We start from the raw sequence: 23,391 nt of genomic DNA, 5'->3' as shown, positions 1-23,391 counted from the left end.
TGTCTATAGCAAAGACAGAATTGTTTACTTAATTAGTGGATTGAAAAAGAATTTAAAAGAGTTTGCCTTATAGTTTTCAGTATGACTAATAATGACAGAATCTCAAAAGTGTGTTTGGGCTCAGCCCTGCCACCTATCTTGATGAAGAACCATGTGGTAGCACCTTATGACATTACAAGCTTAATCTAAATAGTGTTTTTTTTAAAAAAAGGGGACTATGTGATCATGCAAAAGCAAATGCAAAGCTGCCTGCAGGCATCAGCCTTGCAGCCTCAGCCAAAAGCCCAGGTGATATTTCAGCACAGTTATATGCTCCAGCTCAGGTGGTAGCTTGCTGCTGCTGTGCTGCAGCTTGGAGGAAAGGGCTCTGCTTTGTTCAGCAAGAGGTGCTGAAGTTGAAGCTGTAGCCCACCCTGCTAACCAGGTTGCCAGGGTTACCACAGGGATCCCAAGTGTGGAAATTCAGGACTGTAATAGAGAAGCTTTGCTTCACTAAACAGGAAAATAACAAAATAGAGAGACATTATTAAATACCAGAGGATTGATGCAGAAATAAAAATAACTGAATAAAAACATTAGCAACTACATACAGGCAAAATGCCAAGTATTAATTTGATGTTTGAGTATAAGATACCATTTGAATCAGGACAGCTGCTGTGCATTGTCCCTTTTTTGGCACAGGAGGTCTGTGTGAGACAGGGCAGCCAGGGCTGAACATCAGAGCACAGGCATGAAGCCATGCTGCTGAGTTTGCCATGGGCACATGAGCAGCCCTGTATAAGCACAACAAGAGTGTGACTAATTTTATTACATTCACAAGGGTAAAATAGCTTGTATCTGAGTTCAGAATTGAGCCCTTGGTATAAATACAGCTTTAAAATATGAATTCAGAAGCTACCAGTGGTTGCTGTGAAATGCACTAACACTGAAAGCCTCCTAAAATTTTGAGAAAATTCCATCCACCAGAGCCTTAAAACTGCTCATGCTTTTCATCATTTTGGAGAGGTTTTTTTCAATAATTTTCTGCTTCTATTTTATAGTCTATAGTTGAGGAAATCCTCTTGCTCTTGCCTTTTAAAATTTATTTTTGACATGGAAGAACATACATTTTTATGATACCCTTGCAAAATCTTATGTGATAAGGTTAGGAAGAGGTGACTTATGTACTAAAAGAATTTGAGAGAAACATCCTATCACTTATATAATTATTTGTGACATAATTATACTGAGAAATTACTTTGAATAGCAACATTTACACTTTTTTTTTTGAGGAATTGTTTTTGATATCTTCAGTCCAAACATCTCAGGCCTAATAATTCCTTCAAAATATTGTTCTCCACTGTAAACTGTTTCTTTGATTGTGAAAATTAGGTTGGATACTTCTGCATCAGTATTCTTAAGCATTGCAGTTATTCAGGATATCATAGAAATCTGTTTCCATTCTAAATCTTTTTTTTTTTTTAAGCCACTAGTTTTGAAGGTTACTATAGGGTAAGTCCTGAACGGGGAAAGGGTGTCTGGATGTATTAGTTCTATAAACACCTAGTAGAAAATTAAAATTAATAAGGCAAATATAAGCATGAAAAAGAATTAGTAACTCTAAAAGGGCAATTTACCTAATGAAAACATAATTTTATTAACTTGGCTATTTAGCCATGCATCTTTACTTATTGCGAATGTTTTCTAGCAGTATAATTAAACCAGATAACTTTGGTTCATTATTCTCAAGTTCAACCCGTGTTGTGAAGAGTCCCACAAAGAAGCAAGAATGCTTATTGTGGCTAATTCTGCTTTTGCCATTTATATTGGTGAATCCACATGATTTAGAGGATGAGGAAAGGTGACACTGGCAGGAGGCCCAGGACATTTCTATTCCTAGGGGCCAAATCCAGGTAAACAAGTAATCTGTTTATTATCCTCATCAGTGACTGGTTTGAGCACAAGGATCCCTTCATCCAGAGTGATGAGGTTTGCTCTCCCTGGACACTTACAGAGGGTTTGGCCTTTAATGGTTATTTAGGCACCTCAGTGTCCAGTTCTGTATTTCTTAATGCTTAGCTTTCTCATAGGAGGAACTGTGAACATCCTGGGCTTCTGGAGGTTGTACTCATATCAGTAAACTTTGAATTTCTGGGTCTGTCTCTCTCTTCCTTTGGACACACTCTTCACGCCCCTTGTGTGCAATGGGAATATCAGGAGCTGACTCTTTCATCCTAGGGAACATCTGATGCTTCCACAGCCTCTTCTTGGCAGTAACTGGGGGGCCAAAATAAGAGAGAAAATGTAGGGTATCTGTCCTAGGTATTGATAACACCCCTGAGGTTTTTTAAACAATATGTTTAACCCCAACATACAAAGCATGACACCAGTTTTGGTTCCCCCTCATTCCTACCCTATCTTGTTCCTGGATACCAGCGGTCAGATGTACAGGAGAAGAACAGACAAGCCTGATGTACAGCTTGGACAGAGGAAAAGCATACTGCAAGTGTACCTTCTTCTGCTGCCCTTTTCAGGAGATTTTAAGCCTCTTTTTCTTCTTTGGTCTTTCCATACTTCAAACTGGAAGAGACTCAAACTGGAAGAGCGCAGACAGGAGAAAAATTACTGCATTTGCTGCATCAAAATCCCATGGCAGTAGACTTTTTATATCACAGACAGGTACAAAGCTGAAGAAGAAGCTGACAAAAAAGATGAGAAAAATCTCACAGTAAATGTAGAAAAAAAAATCAAAAATAACAGCCAGATAAATTGCTGTTTGTACAAATGTTACAAAATCTTCATACCATGTATCTCCAAAATATTAAACACATACGTGGATTTATTCAGAATATTTCTGTCTTTCTATCAGTCATAAGTTTTTTGCAACCTTGAATTGCTGAATCTGGTAACTGAATTTAAAAAATTATGTTGTTTAGCTGTAAGAAATGGTGATTATAATGGCCAGAATTTCAGCAATGAAATTATCACGATTCTAGGGTTCTCACAAGATTAAAGGGATTAAATGTCTCTCTTAAGGTTTACAGTTTGATGCAAATCTATAAATCAAAAAAGGCTGCTTGTAATTCAGCTGCCTAAAAAATATTTAAAATCCACACAGAGCTTTTGATCTAAAGAAACATGAAGAAAAAAGTAGTTAGGTTAAAAATTTGAGGGTACATTGGGGCTGACTCTTTGGATTTTGTATTTTTAAGAGAAGTTTAGAGGAAACTAAGAGGATTTTTCCACCTTATCTAAACTAAATGAGAGGACAAAGGGAGGACTGTCCAGAGTACAAACGATGACCTATGAGATTAAAAAGAAGTCTCTTTGTTGCAATTTTATCATCACTTGTAAGTGACAAAGTGCCAAAAGACAGGTTTGTGGCAGCAGCAATATATTTTCTTCAGGGTAGGAAAATCATCAGCAAGGTGTCTGTATATGTGTAGCACTGCTTGAATATGAAAGCAATTTTCTGAAGCCCTGTGGCTTAATTCTATTGTTTTCGTCAAGAACGAATATTCTGGATCACAATCTTCAACAACTGATAGTAACGGGCACACCGTGAAAAATGCATAAGCAAGTTCCTCAGATGACTGCTGGACAAGGCCTCAGCACCATCAACAGCAATATTTGCATTTATCTAAAAAGAGATTAAATGCTAACAAGGTTTCAGTACATTTATCTGCCTGGCTTCTGTGTATGGTTCCCATTAAATTCAAGGGGGAAAGAATATGTAAAGGGAATAAAATAAAAAGAAAGAATAAAAAAAAAAATCACACTGCATGTAGAGAGCGATTATAATCTTCCATTTTCTAAAATACATTTATACTAGAAAAACATCAACTAGAGATGCAGAAATATAAGCAGTAACACTACAAGCAGTAACACAACTGCTCAATCAAAGTATAGTTAATGTAGGATAATAGTAATTATTGCATGATCTGCCTCTAATGTACTAACATACCTTCAAAAAAACTTAATTATGCATCCAATATTCATTCTTAATATCTTCTGAAAAATGTCTCAGATACATAAAAGCCAGTTCCTTTCCTGCAGCGGGACCATATCCTCCAGCACTTGATGGCAACATATTTTACAAGCTTCTTTAATTATTCAGTTCCATCCAGCCTGGCTGGCACCTTCATTATCTTCCCATGCAGAGCACCCTCCGACTTGGAGCAAAGACTGCGTGTACATGAGCAGGTTCTGCAGACGAGCTCAAGGGATTCTCTTTTCATTCGCAAGTAGAAACAGGTGTTGACTTCTCCATCCACTCAAAATCCACCCCAAAAAATCACTGGGTTTGTCCCAGTCATGGACTTGAATTAATGCTTTTTGTATAAATTATTTCAACTCAGTGAAGAGTATCTGATTGTATTCCTTCAGAAATCACAGGAAAAAACATATCTTAGGTAGGAACAAGATGGGACACCGAAAGCATTTGACTTCAAGTAAAAATTCAAGATTCTGATCCCAATTCAGGCAAGCATTTAATCTAGGTACAGGCTTTACTTATGCATGTAAGCAGCCTCATTTCAGACATGGCAAGATTAAAGCAGATGATGGTAAACATGGGCAAAATTAAGACTGTTCAGTTCCTTGCACATTTAAACTAAGGCATTTATTGCCCAAACTTCAAAGATATTTAGACACCTTAATCTTTCTGAGAAGCTGGGCATTACTCAGCCACTGTTGAACTGGGCTTCTCCAATAAAGAGAGGTGAAACAAATTTATATTTTTAATGAATTTATGTGATTAATTAGAAAATTTGGTTAGAAAAAATTATGATTCTGTATTCAAATATATTGAGTCTTGATTTTGACACTATTTTTTGCATTTAAAAAGCTACCTTTATATGAATTTTAAACCTGATTGGCTAGTAAGTGCAAAAATTAAACCATTAAAATAGCATTGGGAAATAGTTTTTTTAAGAATTAATTATTTGCTTATTTACAAATTGAAATTTTTTGTATCTAATCATACAGTAAGGTTCATTAGCTCTCTGCTGCAGGAGTAACACAGTTCAGCTAAAGGCTCACGTTACTAATTTGTTATACAGTTCATAAAGATGGTGCCTTGGGGACAAAGCACTGTCCACCCACAAAATTCCATGGAAGCTAGCAGTGCTTAGTCAAGGATAGGCTCTGCCCATAGCTTTTAATATTCCTGCTTTTCTGGGGCAAGAAACTTTTACAGTCATCACTGGAGATGATATCCAAGATGAAAAACAGTGTATGGTTATGTGCATGCTCTTATCTTTTCAACTGATGGAGAATTTCCCAAGCTGCAATGAAGTAAAAGGGCTGTCTAGTTACAGGACCCACAGTTTACGAGGTGATGGTATCTCCCATAGTGGGACTCTGTGTTGGTTACACTAGGAAATATTTTTGCCTAACCTCCATGAAAAATGGAAAACTACAGCAATCTGTCTTTAACTCCCACTCTAATAAGCTGTGAATAATAAATGTCTGAACACAACTATCGTAAGTGAGGCTGCTATTTAGGTTAAATATAATAGCAGGCACTAACTACACAAAGGGACATAAGCACAAAGGGGAACTGTGGTGGAGTTAAACACTGGTTAAAAGCCTAACTGACTGTCTAACTAGGGAAAAGGGTATTTTTTATGTTCTCAGGTATGAAAAGGGAATCATGGATACATTTCTAATTGCTTTCCATGACTGTAATTTTTGATGCTGTTTGCTATAACAATAAATAAAAAATACATTTAAATACACATTTTGCATGTGTATTATCCTGTAAATATAAAACTGATATGAAACCAGTATTGTGAATGTCTTTAGTGACTGCTATGGTCTATTTAAAGCCTCAGAATATTTCTTGAATTGAATTCACCATTGAATGAGTTCACCTCACAGCCATAAAGATAACCCTTGTTTTTTTAAAGGGAAATTGTAAAAGTATATACTATTATAGTATAATAATGTAAAAAGCATTTTGCAGTGAATTCCAGTGCAATATAACCAGCCTCAGATCCTCCACTTTGATTTCTTAAATTTCCCAAAACTGACTCCCCCCATGAAAAAATACAGCTAGTCACAACGCAAGCCCATTATTGGATCATGGAGGCCAGTTTCATTAGGGCCTGGGATTCTGGGAGGGACCTCCAGAAAAATCAGACTATCAGCAAGAAAAATAAGTCCATTATTTACCAAGATATTGGCGTTCTGTCTCTACATTCAACTACTTCTAACACTGCACATGAGAACTACAGTACTGAAAATATACTGTATCAAGAACGGCACACAAGATCTATGAACAATTTGTCCCTCCTGTCATTGCCAGAACAAGCCTCACTGCAGATCAGAAATGAAGAAAAACAAAAGAAAAACCTCAGGCAGAAGATACTCTATTCAAACAACCCACATATCATGAGCTAAATTTTAAAAATTTGCGGTTCAAATTGCACGACCCTATTATATGAAAATACACTCTGCATACATATGTTAGTGAGGCATTTCTGAATGTATTCATCCAGTTTCTCATTTAAGGTATTTGTATTTTACCCTGGACTTGATAGAGCTAGGCACTGAAATCATATGGGTAATTTGTTCAATGTAAAAATAAGAAATTATTTCAAGAATGAAAACTATTTAAATTCTTACAGGTTAAAAAAGCAGCTAACAAACTGTAACACTGGTATGCTTTATATGAACAAGATTTCTACAACATTTGAGATAGATGAAATAGAGAGTCATGCAACAATCTTTTGACCTTCAGCCTTGTGGTATCCTAAGTACCAAGTCATATGGTTCCTTTCCTATATTCTTCAAGCCCTATCTGAAAAACTAGGTGTTTTGTTTCCACAGCCCACACACAAAATTTTCACAAGCTGTATCTCCTAAAGGTTGCAATGTCTCTTTACATTTTACCCTAAATTTATTTATTCATATGTTTACTCATCTATACTCCTTTGTTTTGAGTTAAAATGCCCTTGAGTTTAGGCAATTCTCAATCCCTCTGTCTACCTTCTGTCCACTACGATGTAATTACAGCAATCACATCCTTTTCCAGCTAACTTTTTGCAAGGTTAACAAAACCCTGTTGCGATTTCCAGCTCCTTGGTCATCCAAGCAACTTTTCTTTGCAATTGTTTGTACTTGATTTCAGCTTTACTGTAGATTAGTGAGCAGAATTTTATCAGTACTTCAGATGAGATTTCACTAGGGCCTTATAAAACGGCATTCACATTTCCTTCTTTCTTAGAAACATTTCACCTGACATATACTAACACTGCTTACTTTTCACAGTCAACTGCATCCAACTGATTTCAGAGTTACCCTTCGCACTGACTTAAGACTGTGTCCACATTGCTTAAGGTACCTACTACAGGTAACAGCAGAGGACACAGCAACAAATGGTGCAGAATTACTCATGCCTGCCACTGCTTGGGACAGGCAGCCTTTTTTCTAGTGAGCACCAACTATGTCTAAATCACACAGCACTTAAGCTGGGTCCCATGTGGTACCTGCATGATACTCCTGTGGCCCAAAGAATTAATACAGATTCTCTTGTGGCTTTCCAGTTAAGGTACCCAACATAAAAGGGAAACTGAATTGCATTATACCAGAGTAATGTCAGACCAAGGACGCTGTTTGGACATGTGTGATATATGAGACATACTGGGGTTTCTGAAACAAGGTTGATGGCTACAGAGGGCAAAGGAAGTTAAACGTGCCTGAGCTCTCCCTATCTGTATATAAGAAGCAGTTCCTAGAGTGAACTATACCTTCTAGCTAATAACACACCTGGTTTTCCACTGGGAACGAATTAATGGTGAGGTCCAAGAGAAAGCTTCAGGATCCAACATACATGCAGTGTAGCTTATCAGAAGACTCAGTGAGCTGAGAATTTCCATAATTTCACTAGTACATGCATATTTACTCTTTTTTTCCCCAGTTATTTCCAACAGATGGTGGCCCCTTGCTTGATAGAAAATGTTGCTATTGCTCTCCATTGATCAGACCAATGCAAATTACTTTTACATTTTCTTTATATTTAATTTAAATTGAATCATCTCACAGTGACTGCTTAGGTTATTTTCTGGGGCCATTTCAACCTTAAAATCTCCACTGGTTCCCTACGTGGAATATGAAATAACATCAACTTGTATTGATTCAGTGACTCTTTACTGAAGAAATCCATCTGTTACCTACAGATACACCATTAAACAAAACATCGCCAGTGAACAATGGAACTCTTCTATCATGCAATTATTAGAAAAGTCCATGATGTAAGTTTGCGCTTTTTCAACTAGCTGCCTCAGTCAACTCGTAAGCACAGTTTAGGAGTTACCACAAGCTGGCAAGCAGTCTCAATAAGCACACATGGAGGCAACCTGTTTGAAGTATTTAATAATATGGACATGGGTTATGCCCTGCTGTTGTCTTCTACATCAGAAAATAGTCCTAGGGCCTCTTAATTTGCTGGTATAGCCTTGGCCCACACATTTATTAGCATTGCCTAAAGAGAAACCAAATATTTCAAACTCATTTGGAATTATTACCACCACTTAAATATATTTAAACCTGGTTTTAAATGCATTTCTTCAATGTGCAATGGTCTGCCATTTTGTCATATCTTTAAAAGGCAAGACATTCAGTTAGACTCTTCTAACCTTGTTTGAATATACTGAAATCTAATTGTGAACATCACAGCTCACTTCACCTCTGTGATGAACAGACCCAGTCTCTGCATTCAAACACCTCTAAACTTTGGGCATTTTGCCCAGCTTTGCTGTTGGCACGGAGAGAATTATATTTTAGCATTACAGGGCTTCTTCCTATAACACCAAAACCATCAAATTCCTGGAAGATATCTTCTGTGCATAGAAAAGTGGGACTATAACAAGAACATAAACCGGCAAAAGGTGGTCAGAGACAGTGATCTTACGGAATTTGTGCAGATCATACAGTTTCAGAGGGGCAAAACCTTATCAACAGAGACACAGCAGCTCCAGCCACTATTGTTCAGACACACAAATTTGCATTGCCCCCTTGCTTGCACCACTGACTCCAGTGGGGACCACACGTGTACAGAGCTCAGCAGGATCAGAGACTGCTTGTTTCAGACTCTTCCATGACCACGACTGGCTCCCCTAGGTTCTCAGTAATTAATAAGTGATCACCATAACATGTTATGCATTCAGAAATCTTTCTTATACTGATATTTCTTTATTCTCCGAATAACATAAATGATGAATTTTTACTAAAGGTATTGCTTAGGTCACTGTTTTACACTTAACTCAGGCTGCATCTTTGTGCCCTTGCTTTCTCAACTACTCTCACTAATGCTCGGGAAAGGCCTGGGTTGATTTTCTTAACATTTTTATAGTACTGGGAGCGAAGAGGGAGGGGATAATGAGAAGGAAAGGGATCATTTATCAAGACAGAATTAAAAGCAAGACTTTAACAAAAATATATTTGGGTTAAGATTTTAAATGGCATTTGCCTGAATTGTCTGGGAACCAATTTCCATTCGCTCTAGCCTCCTGTGGCCAGAAGGTTTATACAATGCATTTTACACTGTGATTTTCCCCATATTATGAGGGGGTAGTTATTTCAGATTCTACTGTGCTTCCAGAGCTTCAAAGCTGAGTCTTAACCTTTCAATCTGCTTATTAATACTCATGTCATGGCTCCTGTTGAGAAAGAGGTTTAGTGTCACTGTCCTCAATCAGTGTCCTTTCATTCACTTTCATTAAAGAACCATGTTTTCCTGACAAAGGATAACAAATGGACGCTGTGGGTCCCTAATGTGCTTTTTGACTACAGAGCCTGTACCATTTGTCTGAAGCAATGGCAATTATTTGTCACTTTAATAGGAGTTGGCAAGGAGATCCAAAAACATATGACCATTATTCATCAATATGTATATCTTGTGCTTGCATTAATATTAGAATATCATTATTATTACCCTGACATTGTATGAGCTAGATGAAATTACATCATGTAAAAAATGTATTAAGCTATGTTCAGCTATATCCATACAGCAAGCAAAAGCAATTTAAAGACCTGTGGCAGCTCTGTGTTGAATGCAGCAATTCATTCTGATTAGCAGTAAAACCCCTTTACCTGTGTATTAATGAAATATATTTCAGTATCATTCTACTGTTAATTGGAAATAGCACAGTTCTGTGTTACTGTTGTTACCAGACATACACAACGATCTCATCCATTTTCTTTGTTCCTAAAATCTCATGATATTTAATACTCCAGGCATTTCTGGTACACGACATGATAAAAACCAGCCAATTTCTGTAAATTCTGGAGAATGGCATAGCCATACTTCTTCCATTTCTTCTAGGTGTTTTTGTTGCTACTGTTTGTGCTTAAGCTGTTGCACATTTCTTTAAACGAAGCTTGTATGCAGTACTTGAGTCCAGTGCTACGTTCATTATCATTTTTTCCTACAGAGGAGTAAGAGTTGTGCTTATGTCAGTGATGGTTGGATTTAGATCAAAAATTACTAGTTAAAGCCAGAGAGATATTCCAATTGTTCCTTGAGTTTGTGGAGCATGGGATTAAAAGTGGATGAAGAAAACATGCTAACAATGTTTAGTATTTTTCTTCTCATTCCCCTCCACCTGAAAAATAACATTACTCTATGAAAAAAGTGAGGTAGAAAAGCCTAGAAATAAAAGCTCTGTAATAAAATTCAAGGGCCGCAGGTTCTATTCAAGCAGGCTATTAGCCTTCATTGCAGAGTTAATTCAGGTTATTTCTCTCCTGAGAGTATGACTTGAGGCAGAAAGACCCCACCATGAAATATTTGAGTAGTGTCTTCATTTGGCTGGGATAGAGTTAATTGTCTTCTTAGCAGCTGGTGCAGTGCTCTGTTCTGGATTTGGTACGAGAATAATGTTGATAACACACTGATTTTAGCGGTTGCTGAGTAGTGTTTATACTAAATCAAGGACTTTTCAATTTCTCAGGCCCTGCCAGCAAGACGGCTGGAAAGGCAGAAGAAATTGGGAGGGGACATAGCCAGGACAGCTACACTGTCCAAAGGGCTATCCCATACCATGGGACATCATGCTCAGTATATAAACTGGGGCCAGTTGGCCAGGGCCTGCCAATCACTGCTGGGCATCGGTCAGTGGGTGGTGAGAAATTGTGTTGTACATCCCTCGTTTTCTTTTTTTCCCTTCCCTTTGGATTTCATTCCTCTCCCCTTCTTCCTCCTTTCATTATAACTGTTAATATTATTATTGTTGTTGCTTTATTTTATTTCAATTATTAAATTGTTCTTATCTCAACCTTCGAGTTTTACATTCCTTTTTTATTCTCTTCCCCATCTCTCTGGGTGGGAGAGGAAGTGAGCAAGCAGCTGCGTGGTACTTAGTTACCAGCTGGGGTTAAACCACAAGTAGTTATGTTTTCCCAGGTGACATACTTATCTTTGCTAACATTAAAAAGGCTTCAAAGCATACACTCCCTTGCACTTAGCAATGCAGCAAGTGCAACCATTTAAGCACACTTTCCTGGTGAATTGTTGGAAAATATAGTTCATAACTAAACAGCAACACCAAAACTTATCAGAGGTGATGGCAAAGGCACATGGCTTCAAAATACTCAAAATGAACAAAAATCAGTTTTGTATCACAAAGCCTTGGAATCCACATGATAGAGTAATTAGTTTAGTAGCTAATAAATTCTAGAAACTTGATTTTTCATCTGTTCCTGTTCTCAGTTGGAATAAGATACAAAGAGCGTGATACTTACAAATTTACATGTGTGAGATTTTTTCAGGTCACTTAATTCCAAGTGTCTTGGTCTCTTCGTTCAGTAGATCTGGACTAATATCCACTAGGAACTTTTAAGGACATGGGACTCTTCCCTTTGTTTATTCTCCTTATCTTCCAATTAAAAACAAAAGCTACATTATTTTACCTCTCCAACTTGATTTGTTCATTAATTCCTATTTGTTCCAACTCTAGCACTGTATCAATTTTTTATCAGATATTTCTGTTAAAATTAGGTTACTCTAAAACATTTAAATCCATCCCACCAACCATGCACCTTAGTGTGCACTATGGACTTAGATTACTGTTCTAGGAAGGGTTTGACTTTGATCACTCGAGTGCTTTCTTAGTAGGCAGAAAAAGAGAGCTGTAAAATGCCTTTGAATTCCTTCATGGAACAACATAATGTGAAGCAATAGTTGTGTCAACTTAGGAGCAAGCATATATGACAGACAAAAGGGCATCAATTATGCAGGTGGAGGGATTTTTGCAGAATATCGCTTGGTGCAATTGAGGCAAAAAGACCAAAGACATGAAGAGAAAGAATCAATAAATCAACAATATGTCCTGAACAACACTGGGATTATAGCACTAAAAAAAGCCCAGCAAGAGTTATGCCAAGTACTACCTGAAAGAGGCTTCTAATTCTTGTCATTTTGAGCATTCCTTGTAAATAAAAAGGATGATAACAAGACACCTGACTCCCTCAACAACTTCTAAAAGAAATATTTCATTGACCAATTGCTCAAGTCAAACAAGAGACATAGAAGGATTCTTTCCACTACTGTGTCTTCTTCACCTACATGTCAAGTAAGCAGTCCAGTCAGAGGGAGGGAGGAAGGTTTGGCCAGTGCAAAAACAAATGCAGCATCAGGACAGGAAGCAGCAGGAGCACTGAAGAGGTCAGCACTGTAACAATTACATAAAGCAGTGAGGAACAAGTGAAAAATAATCCGGACTGCACTTAAACATTGGTTTTTGTAAAGATGGTAGCAGAGGAATTCCACAAGCTTGTGAAACTTCATGTAGCATGAAGCCAGCACTGTCATTTTCCATTCTTCACAAGCATAGGAATGTTTCAGGTATTTCAGGTCGAAAGTATGTTTCTTGAGAAGTCAAATCAACAAAGTGACTAAGCTGCTCTAAAGCTGCAATGGATTTGACATAGAAAGAGAGTGGAAGCATAAAGATGGCCGTGAGCTACCCTGTTCCCATCCCAGAACATGGGGTACCAAGTCCTGCTCTGTAAAACATGAGAATTAAGTGAATAAGTACTGTTTAGTATCTTCATCAATGATAGAGAGAGCAGGATCAAGTGCACCCTCAGCAAGCTTGCAGATGACAGAGTGCTGCAGCTGACATACCTGAGGGATGGGTTGCCATCCAGAGGGGCCTTAGACAAGCTTAAGAATTGGGCCCATGTCAACCTCATGAGGTTCAACAAGGCCAAGTGCCAGGTCCTGCACCTGGGTTGGGGGAACCACCGGCATCAATATAGACTGGAGGATGAAGGTACTGAGAGCAGCCCTGCAGAGGAGGACTTGGAGGTGCTAGTGGATGAAAAGGTGGACATGAGCCAGCAATGTGCATTTGCAGCCCAGAAGGCCAAGTGGGCATCAGGTCAAGGAAAGGGATTATGTCCTTCTACTCTGCTCTGGTGAGACCCCACCTGCAGTGCTGCATCCAGCTCTGGAGCCCTCAGCACAGGAAAGACATGGACCTGCTGGAGCAGGCCCAGGGGAGGGCCACAAATATGATCAGAGGGATGAAACACCTCTCCTGTCAAGACAGGATGGGAGAATTGGGGTTATTCAGCCTGGAGAAGAAAACACTCCAGGGAGACCTTATTGCAGCCTTTCAGTACTTAAAGGGGGGTTATAAGAAAGATAACAGACTTTAGTAGGGCCTGTTGCAATAGGACAGGAGGTAATATATTTAAACTAAAAGAGGGCAGATTCAGACTAGGTATGAGGAAGAAACTTTTTAAACAATGAGGGTGGTGAAACACTGGTGCTTGACCAGAGAGGTGGTAGATGCCCCATCCCTAGAAATATTCAAGGCAAGGTTGGACAGAGCTCTGAACAATCTGATTTAGTTGAAGATGTCCCTGCTCACTGCATGACCTGTGTAGAGGAAAGAAGGCAATGGGTTGATTAGCATTGATAGTATGCAGCTGTGGCTTTCTTGTTATACTTTATACTTCTTTTTTCAAATATATCTATAAGCATTATTAACATAGAATTTTCTTCTTCTGCACCCACATCAATTAGTCCCCACCCATGCTGGGCACCAAAAGTTGCCATTTGAGTTAAGATGAACAACTCATATTGATTAGTTGTCAACAGCTCACCTCTCAGTGTCTGTTATGGGTCACAGGTTCTCCCACTTGTCTCAGCTACACTGGGTACCAATTGTAGTCAGAGTCCAACTCAGTTTGCCTCACACAGGGCACCAGTTATTGCAGCACAAACAAACTAATAGGCTGCAATAAGGCTTTTACCATCAGCCAGATTCTACTACCCATGCTGTTTCTTCCTTCCCCCAGAAACCAAACCACACTACCACTCTCCCACCCACCCCACACTCCTCAGTGCTATTTAAATACTTAGCTGGAACAAGCTACAGCTGCACATCATCCATGTCAACCGACCCACTGCCTTCGAGGCAAGGCCACAGCTGCATGTTATCAATGCTAATCAACCCACTGCCTTCATTCATCTACAGACCTTTAAAGGCCCCTTCCAACCCAAACTTCTATGATTCTATAACCAACAAAATAATAAAGCACTTGGAGAGTTTGATCAAAGAGAAAGAATCCAAAGCTTAGCTACATGAGATGGTTTTCTGAGGAACAATGAGGTCTGGATATAGCAAGCTATGGTTAGAAGTTTTATATCTGCCCAGAGTGGGCTTGCTAAGGTGTACTTTTAATAGCACTTTGGATTGACTTTCTTTTTCCTGTTTTTTTTGATGCAAAATCAGTAAGTATGGGATGGCCAAAGTAGCTGCATCAATGCTTGGATATTGCTTGGAGTGTTTAACAAACATGCCTTTTCAGTGTTTTCTCAAGGGTATATATTATGGTAAGAGCAGAATATTTCTTCAGTCTTCTAAGAGCATGAATGGGAACAAAGAAAAATGGGAAATACAGCACAATTAAGATCATCACCCTTAAATAAGAACAGCTACACTACAAAGCACTGAAGGAAATCATACTGTCTGAATAACTTTAATATGTACATATATCTGGCACTTGTGAATCTTTAAGATTCAGGTTATTTATCTTTCCAGTTTTTAGTAAACAAAATAGAGCTGGAATAAGCTGCAAGAAACCACTTAGTTGGTGCAAAATGGTTTGTGGAAAACCAGAATAGCATCCGAAATAGCAAATCACCTGCTGGTGCTATACAGACAGATGATTTCCTAAAAATAACCTTTAAAAAAAAGTAAAACCTGCAGCCTTCATTAGTTTCCTCACCCGTCTTACCAGTGGGAACCTCACTACCAGACCTATTCGCGCAGGAGTGGGGGAGGCACATGACAGAGTAAATGTCTTGAAGTGAGTGCTGGTGACAGAAGCTAGGACTGCAACTGAAAGAAATGTACATTAAATATGGCATAGTAAAATGAATCTCATATAAGCTTTATGTCTTTTTAGGATTTCACTTTTGTGTAACAGCTCAGAAAACAGCAACATTTTTCTCTTGTGATTCATAGGGGAGAACCCACAGGAATACTGTGCACATGGTCTGAAAAATCAGACTTTGCGACCACAAAACTTTGAAAGATATGCAGAAGAGTTCCTCAGGATAGTCTAGAATCATAGAATCATTTAGGTTAGAAAAGACTTTGGGGATTATCGTGTCCGACTGTTAACCCAGCACTGCCAAGTCCACCACTAAACTGTATCCCTAAGTGCCACATCTACTCATCTTTTAAACACATCCAGGATGGTGACTCAGCCACTTCCCTGGGCAGCCTGTTCCAATGCTTGACCACCCTTTCAGTGAAGAAATGCTTCCTACAATCTAAACCTCCCCTGGCACAAATGGAGGCCATTTCCTCTTGTCTTGTCACTTGTTCTCTGGAAGAAGACACCCAACCCCACCTCACCACAATCTCCTTTCAGGCAGTTGTAGGGAGCAATAAGGTCTCCCCTGAGCTTCCCTTGCTCCAGACTAAACAACCCCAGTTCCCTCAGCCACTCCTCATAAGCCTTGTGCTCCAGGCCCTTCACCAGCTTCGTTGCCCTTCTCTGGACACGCTACAGCACCCCAAGGTCCCCTCTGAAGTGAGGGGCCCAAAACTGAACACAGTGTTCAAGGTGCAGCCTCACCAGTGCTGAGTACAGGGGGACAGTCACTTCCCCGGCCCTGCTGGCCTCACTCTTCCTGACACCAGCCAGGATGCTGCTGGCCCCCTTGGCCACCTGGGCACACTGCTGGCTCATGTGCTGTCAACCGTCAACCAGCACCCCCCCCAAGTCATTTCCCACCAGGCACTTCCCAGCCACCCTTCCCCAGCCCGTAGCGCTGCGTGGGGCTGTTGTGTCCCCAGTGCAGGACCCAGCACTTCTCCTACAACTGGCCTCGGCCACAGGCCCGGCCTGCCCAGACCCCCCTGCAGAGCCTCCTGCCCTCAGGCAAATCAACACTCCCCCCGCTTGGTGTCCTCTGCAAACTGGCTGAGGAGGCACTCGATCCCCTCAACCAGATTGTCAATAAAGTTATTAAACAGAACTGGCCCCAATACTGAGCCCTGCGGGACACCACTTGTGACCAGCCACCAGCTGGATATAACACCATTCACCACCACCCTTTGGGCTCAGCTGTCCAGCCAGGTTTTAACCCAGCGCAGAGCACACCCATCCAAGCCTTGAGCAGCCAGTTTCTCCAGGAGAATGCTGTGGGAGATGGTGTCAAAGGCTTTACTAAGGTCCAGGCAGACAACATTCACAGCCTTCCCCTCACCCATTAGGTGGGTCCATCTTGTTGTAGGAGATCAGGTTTGTCAAGCAGGACCTGCCTTTCATAACCACACACTGGCTGGGCCTGATCCCCCAGTTGTCCTGCCTGTGCCACATGATGGTGCTCAGGCTGATCTGCTCCATAACCTTCCCCTGCATCGAGGTCAGGCTGCCAGGCCTGTAGTTCCCTGGGTCCTCCTTCCTGCCCTTCTTGTAGCTGGGCATCACACTGGCCTCCAGTCTTCTGGGACCTCTCTAATTTGCCATGACTCTTGATAAATGATGGAAAGTGGCTTGGTGAGTTCCTCTGCCAGCTCCTTCAGTACCCTTGGGTAGATCCCATCCGGCCCCATAGACTTGTGCATGTCTAAGTGGAGCAGCAGGTCACTAATCATTTCCTCCTTGACTGTGGGGACTTCATTCTGCTCCTCCTTGTCCCTGTTTTCCAGCTCAGGAGGCTGAGTACTTGGACGGTAACTGGTCTTACTGTTAAAGACTGAGGCAAAGAAAGTATTAAGCACCTCTGCCTCTTCATCATCCTTTGTGGCAATATTCCTCACCATATCCAATAAATGCTGAAGATTATCCTTGGCTCTCCTTTGGTTTTTAACATATTTGTAAAAACATTTTTTGTTATACTTTATGGCAGTGGCCAGCCTGAGTTCTAGCTGGGTTTTTGTCTCCCTAATCTTTGCCCTGCATAACCTTGTGACATCCTTATAGTACTCCTGAGTTGACTGCTCCCTCTTCCAACTCTCCTTTTCTCCCTGAGTTCCAGCCAAAGCTCTGTTCAGTCAGGCTTTTGGCACATGGGGATGGCCTGCTCCTGCACCTTTAAGACTGCATTCTTGAAGGATGTCCAGCTCCCTGGACCCCTTGGCCCTTCAGAACTGTCTCCCAAGAGACTGTGTCAACCAGGCTCTGAAACAGGCCAAAGCTGGCCCTCTGGAATGCCAAGGTAGTGGGTCCACTGACTCCTTCTTACTTCTTTGGCAATCGAACATGTAGCCATTTTCTGGTAAACTCTCTGGGACAATGATTGTCTTCCATATTGTGCCCAGAATACTGAAACTTTCATCCCTTTTTCAGGTCCCCAAGCAGTGTAACTGGGGGAAAAAAAAAGAAAAAAAAAAAAAAGGGAAAGGGTATTATCTTGCACTTTTTAAAGCTGCAAATGATGAATATTATATTTTTGTTGCTGCTTTTTTCTTCCTGTGAAAGCAAATATTTATCTTGAGCAGTCAACTAACACATAATAGAAACAGGGCATCCCACACAGTGCAGTGCTGCACCAAGAACTTCTTCAAACTCCCTTCTCAAAGGATATTTATTGTCCTTGACCTTGACTGTCCTTTGGGAAACAGAGAAAATTCAATCTTAGCTTTCCAAAGCAGTAGCAAAAGCTAATCAAACTCACTTTCACTTACATTTCCAGCATGTGTATTGCCTTCTGATGAAGACTTCTGCCCACTGAGAGCTTAATCCAAATCTAAGGCATTCCCACAGGGGCTCTAGGTATGCTGACACCGTAAGTAACTCCATGTCAACTTCAACAAATTTTTAGCTAATCGGGGGTCCTCCAGATTTTATCTTCAGCATCCCAGTTATATTTTAATGTGGAGAGCCTGGCATTTTATATTAAATTTTGGACAGTAAAGAAATATTAAATTCATTTGGCTTAAAAAAAATTTTCAATAGGACAAGGTGCTTTTCATCCCATTCTAGCTTCTTTTTAAATAGAAACACTGTGGATAGCATTGCTTATATAGCTTGACAGTGACTTATGTATGAATGGACACATGGACAATATTTGCACCAGATTAAACCTCAATAAAAATAGTCTCAGAAACCTCTGGAGGATATCCTCAAATGTGGAAGAAAAGAGCATTCTAAGGAGCAACTGATGGTGCTTGTGATGAGGTGTAGCTTGTTTTCTACTCAGCAGACAGTCACTAACATCCAGTGCTACTAAACTCTGTGAATAAAATACACTTTGGGTGAGCTTTCTCATCTATTCAACATTTCACCTCTTCCCTGCAACTCATCTCAAAAATTTCTTTGGCAAAGGGGACAAAAATGTAGCTCGTAAAAAGCTGAAGGTAAAACCATACAATATTCCAATCATTCATTAAGTCATACATGCACAGAGAACTGCAGTTTTACAAGAAGATGCTTATAATGTTTCCTGTATGATTTAGAATTTTATAGTTCTAAAAATGATCTACTGACACACAAAATCTAGATTAGAATGTCAGTTTTGGTTTATCACAGTAGAAATCTATTACCCAAAAAAACCCTCCACAATCTCTGGGGAAGAGAGACAATGGCAGAACTTCCAGAAGTGGTTACAAGAAAACAAAGCACAGTTTTAGTGATTAGGCAAGCAAGAAATAAGTAAAAGATTTGCTTGCTTTAAAACTGGAGAGCTCAGTCCCGCTGCAGAGATTGGGGTAAAGCTAAGCTCTGTAAAGGTTTGTGCTCGTGGTCTCTGAGTATTTCAGTACTCTTGTATTCAAATAAGGAAAGTTTGACAGCTCAAGGGAAAACAACGTAAGCTCATTTTCTTAAATGGGTACACCTCACCAGCAGATGCAAACAGTTCTCAAAAATGGATGAGTTCTTATTGAAAATGGACAATAATTATTCCAAATTAGGACATAATCTAATTAAAGGAAGTTATATTTGAGAACATGATGTAAATAAAAAAGTAATTTAATCAAAATAAAAAAATAAAGTTTGGTTTCAAGGTCAGAACACAAAAGTCATACTACAAATTTTACTTTGCCTCATTGCTTAAATAATTCCTATTCTAAACATATAATATTTGTTTTTCAGCATACTTTGCCGTTCTGTTTGTTAACCATTATCTTTCATGGGCTTGAGTGAATGAACTGCATCGAACTGACCCCTCACATAGGATCCTGCAGAAAAAATGGAAAGAACAGTCTGTCTGGATCCCTGTTGATCCTTCTGGGTGAAATACTGAGTCTGCTGGAATTGCCAGGAATATGGTTATGTATTTAGTAAAATTTTCTCATAAACATTATGTTTTTTTCTTTAATGAATTAGTTGTATAAAGGAAAAGATGGCACAGCAACAACACAAGCTGAACTCTATCATTGGCTTGCATGATACAAACATAAGTGGATTGAATACATCTCACATTTATAAGATCAAGATATTTGAGGTATAAAAATCAAGATAGTGCTCTTAAAAATGAAACATTACAGTCGCATAATGTTTTGAAGGAAAAAGCTTTCAATAAAACATATTTACATCTAACTGACCCATACCCAAAAGTATTCTCATAAATATTTTGCAGTCAAGCAAGATAAAGCTACTTTAAAGAGGAACTGTCAATAATTTCTAAAATAGAACATAAAAATAACTAAGGTGTCCTTTTGATCCTTGTGAGTATACTTTATTTGTCCTTGAAAAAAATATATCCAATGTACCTTTCAAAATGATTTATTATGTGTTATTGTTACAGTGTTCAATATTGTTCAATACTGAACTACTGTACTGATTACCACTCTCCCAGTCTGCTTTAGTTCTATCATGTGCTTTTATTTACCACCTGAGGCAAAAACATTTTAATTGGTTTAGGGAAGCTTGAACTCTCTTTTATCAATGACATATTTCATCAAAACAGAATGAAGCCAGGAGCTGTACGTACTCTCCCAGTGTTGAAAAACAATGGTTTTGTTTGAGAACTTAAGTTTGGCAGTGGATCTCTGCAGTGTAAATTACTTAATCATTTAATAGCGATAGCAGAACATCTTGTTTTTTCTTCTTTTTTTTAATAGTAAGAAAACTTATAAATAGATTGCATTAACTTCTCCATAGTTTAACTTTATCCTAGACAAATACATTCTGCAAATTGTCCCTAAAGCCTGTATTGTATATCTACCAAAGTTCTAGAGTATAACATTACACAGTTTATAGTTCTGCATGTGACAAAACTAAATCATCTACCTTCTCCTGATTAAAGAAGTTTCTGTTCAAATTAACTTTATACAAAACAGAGAACTGTAGTCATACTTGAAATAAGTCACAGTGTTTGCAGTGATTTAAAAAAAATAATCAAGCTGTCCAGATCAAAAATGCACTTTTAAAAAAGCATATGACTTTCTTAGGGAAGATATCATATGAATTGTGAACAACAAAAAACAGTTGCCTTTCTATTTTATTAAAAGTGCTTATCTGACTAGGCCAGGACCCCGCTGTGAGAATCATATTTTTAAAAAGTTATTTAAAATAAAAATATATGTATAACTACAATATAGTAGTTAAACTTAATTGCAAAACAAGGAATACATTAGTCTGTTATATCAATATTTTCAACTATAATCATAAAATTTAACATTGAAATATAATAAGAATATATAACAAATTTTTTTTCGTGAACAACAGAATTGATGAACCCTTTTCTCCTAGCTATTACACCCCTAAGATAAGCTGCCTGCTACAGCTTATGCTTACTTGGGCAAAAGGTGCAGCGGCTGGCTGGCATCACACACGGTGACCAACTAGCCAGTTTCTGTTTCTGCACGTGTAGCAGTTCCACGTGTACTTATGCATGTAAATTCTCTTTGTCTTTTCGTCAGTGAAGGAAATCTCTATTCAAATAGCAGTTTTCACAAAACTTCTCAAAATTCATGACCTTTAAAACCTCAGATCCACCCTGAATGTATTGTTTGAAATTCATTTCCAGGATTCAAAATTTTTTAGGGATAGTTGGAAAGAAAGACGTGCAGACAGATCAAAAGAATAATTGCATATATTTTGTTTGTTTAGGAATTCAAGTGAAACAAAAGCGATAAAAAGAGACACCTATGATCTTTACCTTTTTGGCTTGCACAACAGTACCTTATGGCATGTTGGAGACCCTTCAGTGTCACCAGCAGTCACTGGAAAAGACTTCTGCTTCCCCTGACACTTGTGGTTCTTGCTCTCTGCCTGTTCGCTGCAGGGGGAACAAAAGGAACATGTCTGCAAACTTTAGGCACTGTGGAGGATGTGCTGGGTACATAGGGCACTTGTTGATATGTCAAATGGCTGTGCTTCACAGATTCTTTAGAGGCTTGGGTAAGGAATGCTCTGTTAACCTTAAATCATGCTTAAGACAGGTTGAAAAATGTGCAAAACATGTCTTGTGACGTCCAGAACAAATAATACAGTTAAAAACATTTACAGAATACAACATAACTATTTGTATTGGGTTTGCATGGGAAGACTGGGGGGGTGGGGAGTGGGTGTAGAGGGTGTGTGCTACAGGGGTGGTTTCTGTGAGAAGCTGCTGGAAGATTCCACTACGTCCAATAGAGCCAATCCCAGACAGCTCCAAGACGGACCCACTGCTGGCCAAGGCCAAGCCCATCAGTGATGGTGGTAGAGTCTCTTTGATCACATATTTAAGGAGGGGGGAAAAGTTACTGTGCAACAGCAATTGCAGCAAAAGAGAGGAGTAACAATATGTGAGAGCAACAACTCTGCAGACACCAGGTCAGTGCAGAAGGAGGCAGGAGGAGCTCCAGAAGCTGGAGCAGAGATTCCCTGGCAGCCCCTGGTGAAGCCCACGGTGAGGCAGGCTGTGCCCCTCAGCCCAGGGAGGTCCATGGTGGAGCAGGTATCACCTGCAGCCCGTGGAGGACCCCACGCTGGAGCAGGTGGATGCCTAAAGGAGGCTGTGACCTCTGGGAAGCCCGTGCTGGAGCAGGTTTGCTGGCAGGGCCTGTGAACCCTGCAGGGGACCCATGCTGGAGCAGCCAGTTCCTGAAAGACTGCAGCCTGTGGAAGGGACCCACGCTGGAAGAGTTCATGAACTTCAGCTCATGGGAAGGATTCACATTGGAGAAATTAATGAAGAACTGTCTCCCACGGGAGGGACCCCACACTGAAGCAGGGGGAAGAGTGTGAGGAGGAAGGAGCAGCAGAGACAGCTGTGATGAACTGACTGTAACCCCCATTCCTCCTTCCCCTGCACCACCTGGGGGGAGGAGGCAGAGAAATTGAGAGTGAAGTTGAGCCTGGGAAGAAGGGAGGGGTGAGGGGAAGGTGTTCTTAAGTTTTGATTTTTAGTTCCCATTATACTACTTTGATTTGAATAGTAATAAATTAAACTCATTTCCCTAAGCTGAGTCTGTTTCGCCCATGACAGTAACTGCTGAGTGATCTCCCTGTCCTTATCTCAACCCACAAGCCTTCCATTGTATTTTCTCTCCCTGACCAGTTGAGGAGGGAAGTGACAGAGTGGCTTTGGTGGGCACCTGGTGTTCAGCCAGGGTCAGCCCACAGCACTACCTTTACTTTACATACAATTAGTTTACCTTTACACTAGTAACCTATTTTTCTCCTAACAAGATGCTAATGAGGCTTTCAGGTTTCGTGCATTTCTTTCCCCGATTTTGGAGGTATCTTAAGTCTTACAGCTATTTTCTTCTTTGATGGAATCGGTCTCTTTTGACCAACGTAATTCTATTCTCTCCTTCAATGTGAAAAAATGTTGCTACATTTACATTAGAATAAAGGGGTGGGATTTTTTTTCCTTTTCACAATTACATAACTGTTTCTCTTACACCTAGTAAAGAATTTAGAAAAATGAGGTGTAATGAGGAATGTATTTTTCAGTGAACCGTATACTTTTCATTAGTTTTTGCATTAGAAACATACATGATACAA

At 39.7% G+C, this 23,391-nt stretch overlaps 1 long non-coding RNA gene across 2 annotated transcripts in view; it reads right to left on the bottom strand.

The window, feature by feature from the left end:
• The window catches only part of LOC130147761 (uncharacterized), a 62,377-nt gene that overhangs the window by 18,000 nt on the left and 20,986 nt on the right, over positions 1-23,391 (bottom strand). The window contains exons 2-3 of one of the 2 annotated variants that reach the window (XR_008821330.1): positions 21,557-21,676; positions 2,492-2,678 (exon numbers count right to left, since the gene is read on the bottom strand). This is a non-coding gene — a long non-coding RNA (uncharacterized LOC130147761). The remainder of the gene's footprint in view (positions 1-2,491; positions 2,679-21,556; positions 21,677-23,391) is intronic. The other variant, XR_008821329.1, reaches the window with a different exon arrangement.

This window comes from Falco biarmicus, chromosome 4 (assembly GCF_023638135.1).
Source record: "Falco biarmicus isolate bFalBia1 chromosome 4, bFalBia1.pri, whole genome shotgun sequence".
Lineage (NCBI taxonomy): Eukaryota > Metazoa > Chordata > Aves > Falconiformes > Falconidae > Falco > Falco biarmicus.
Note: the sequence above shows the minus strand (reverse complement) of the source record. Positions and strands in the feature narration are given on the sequence as shown.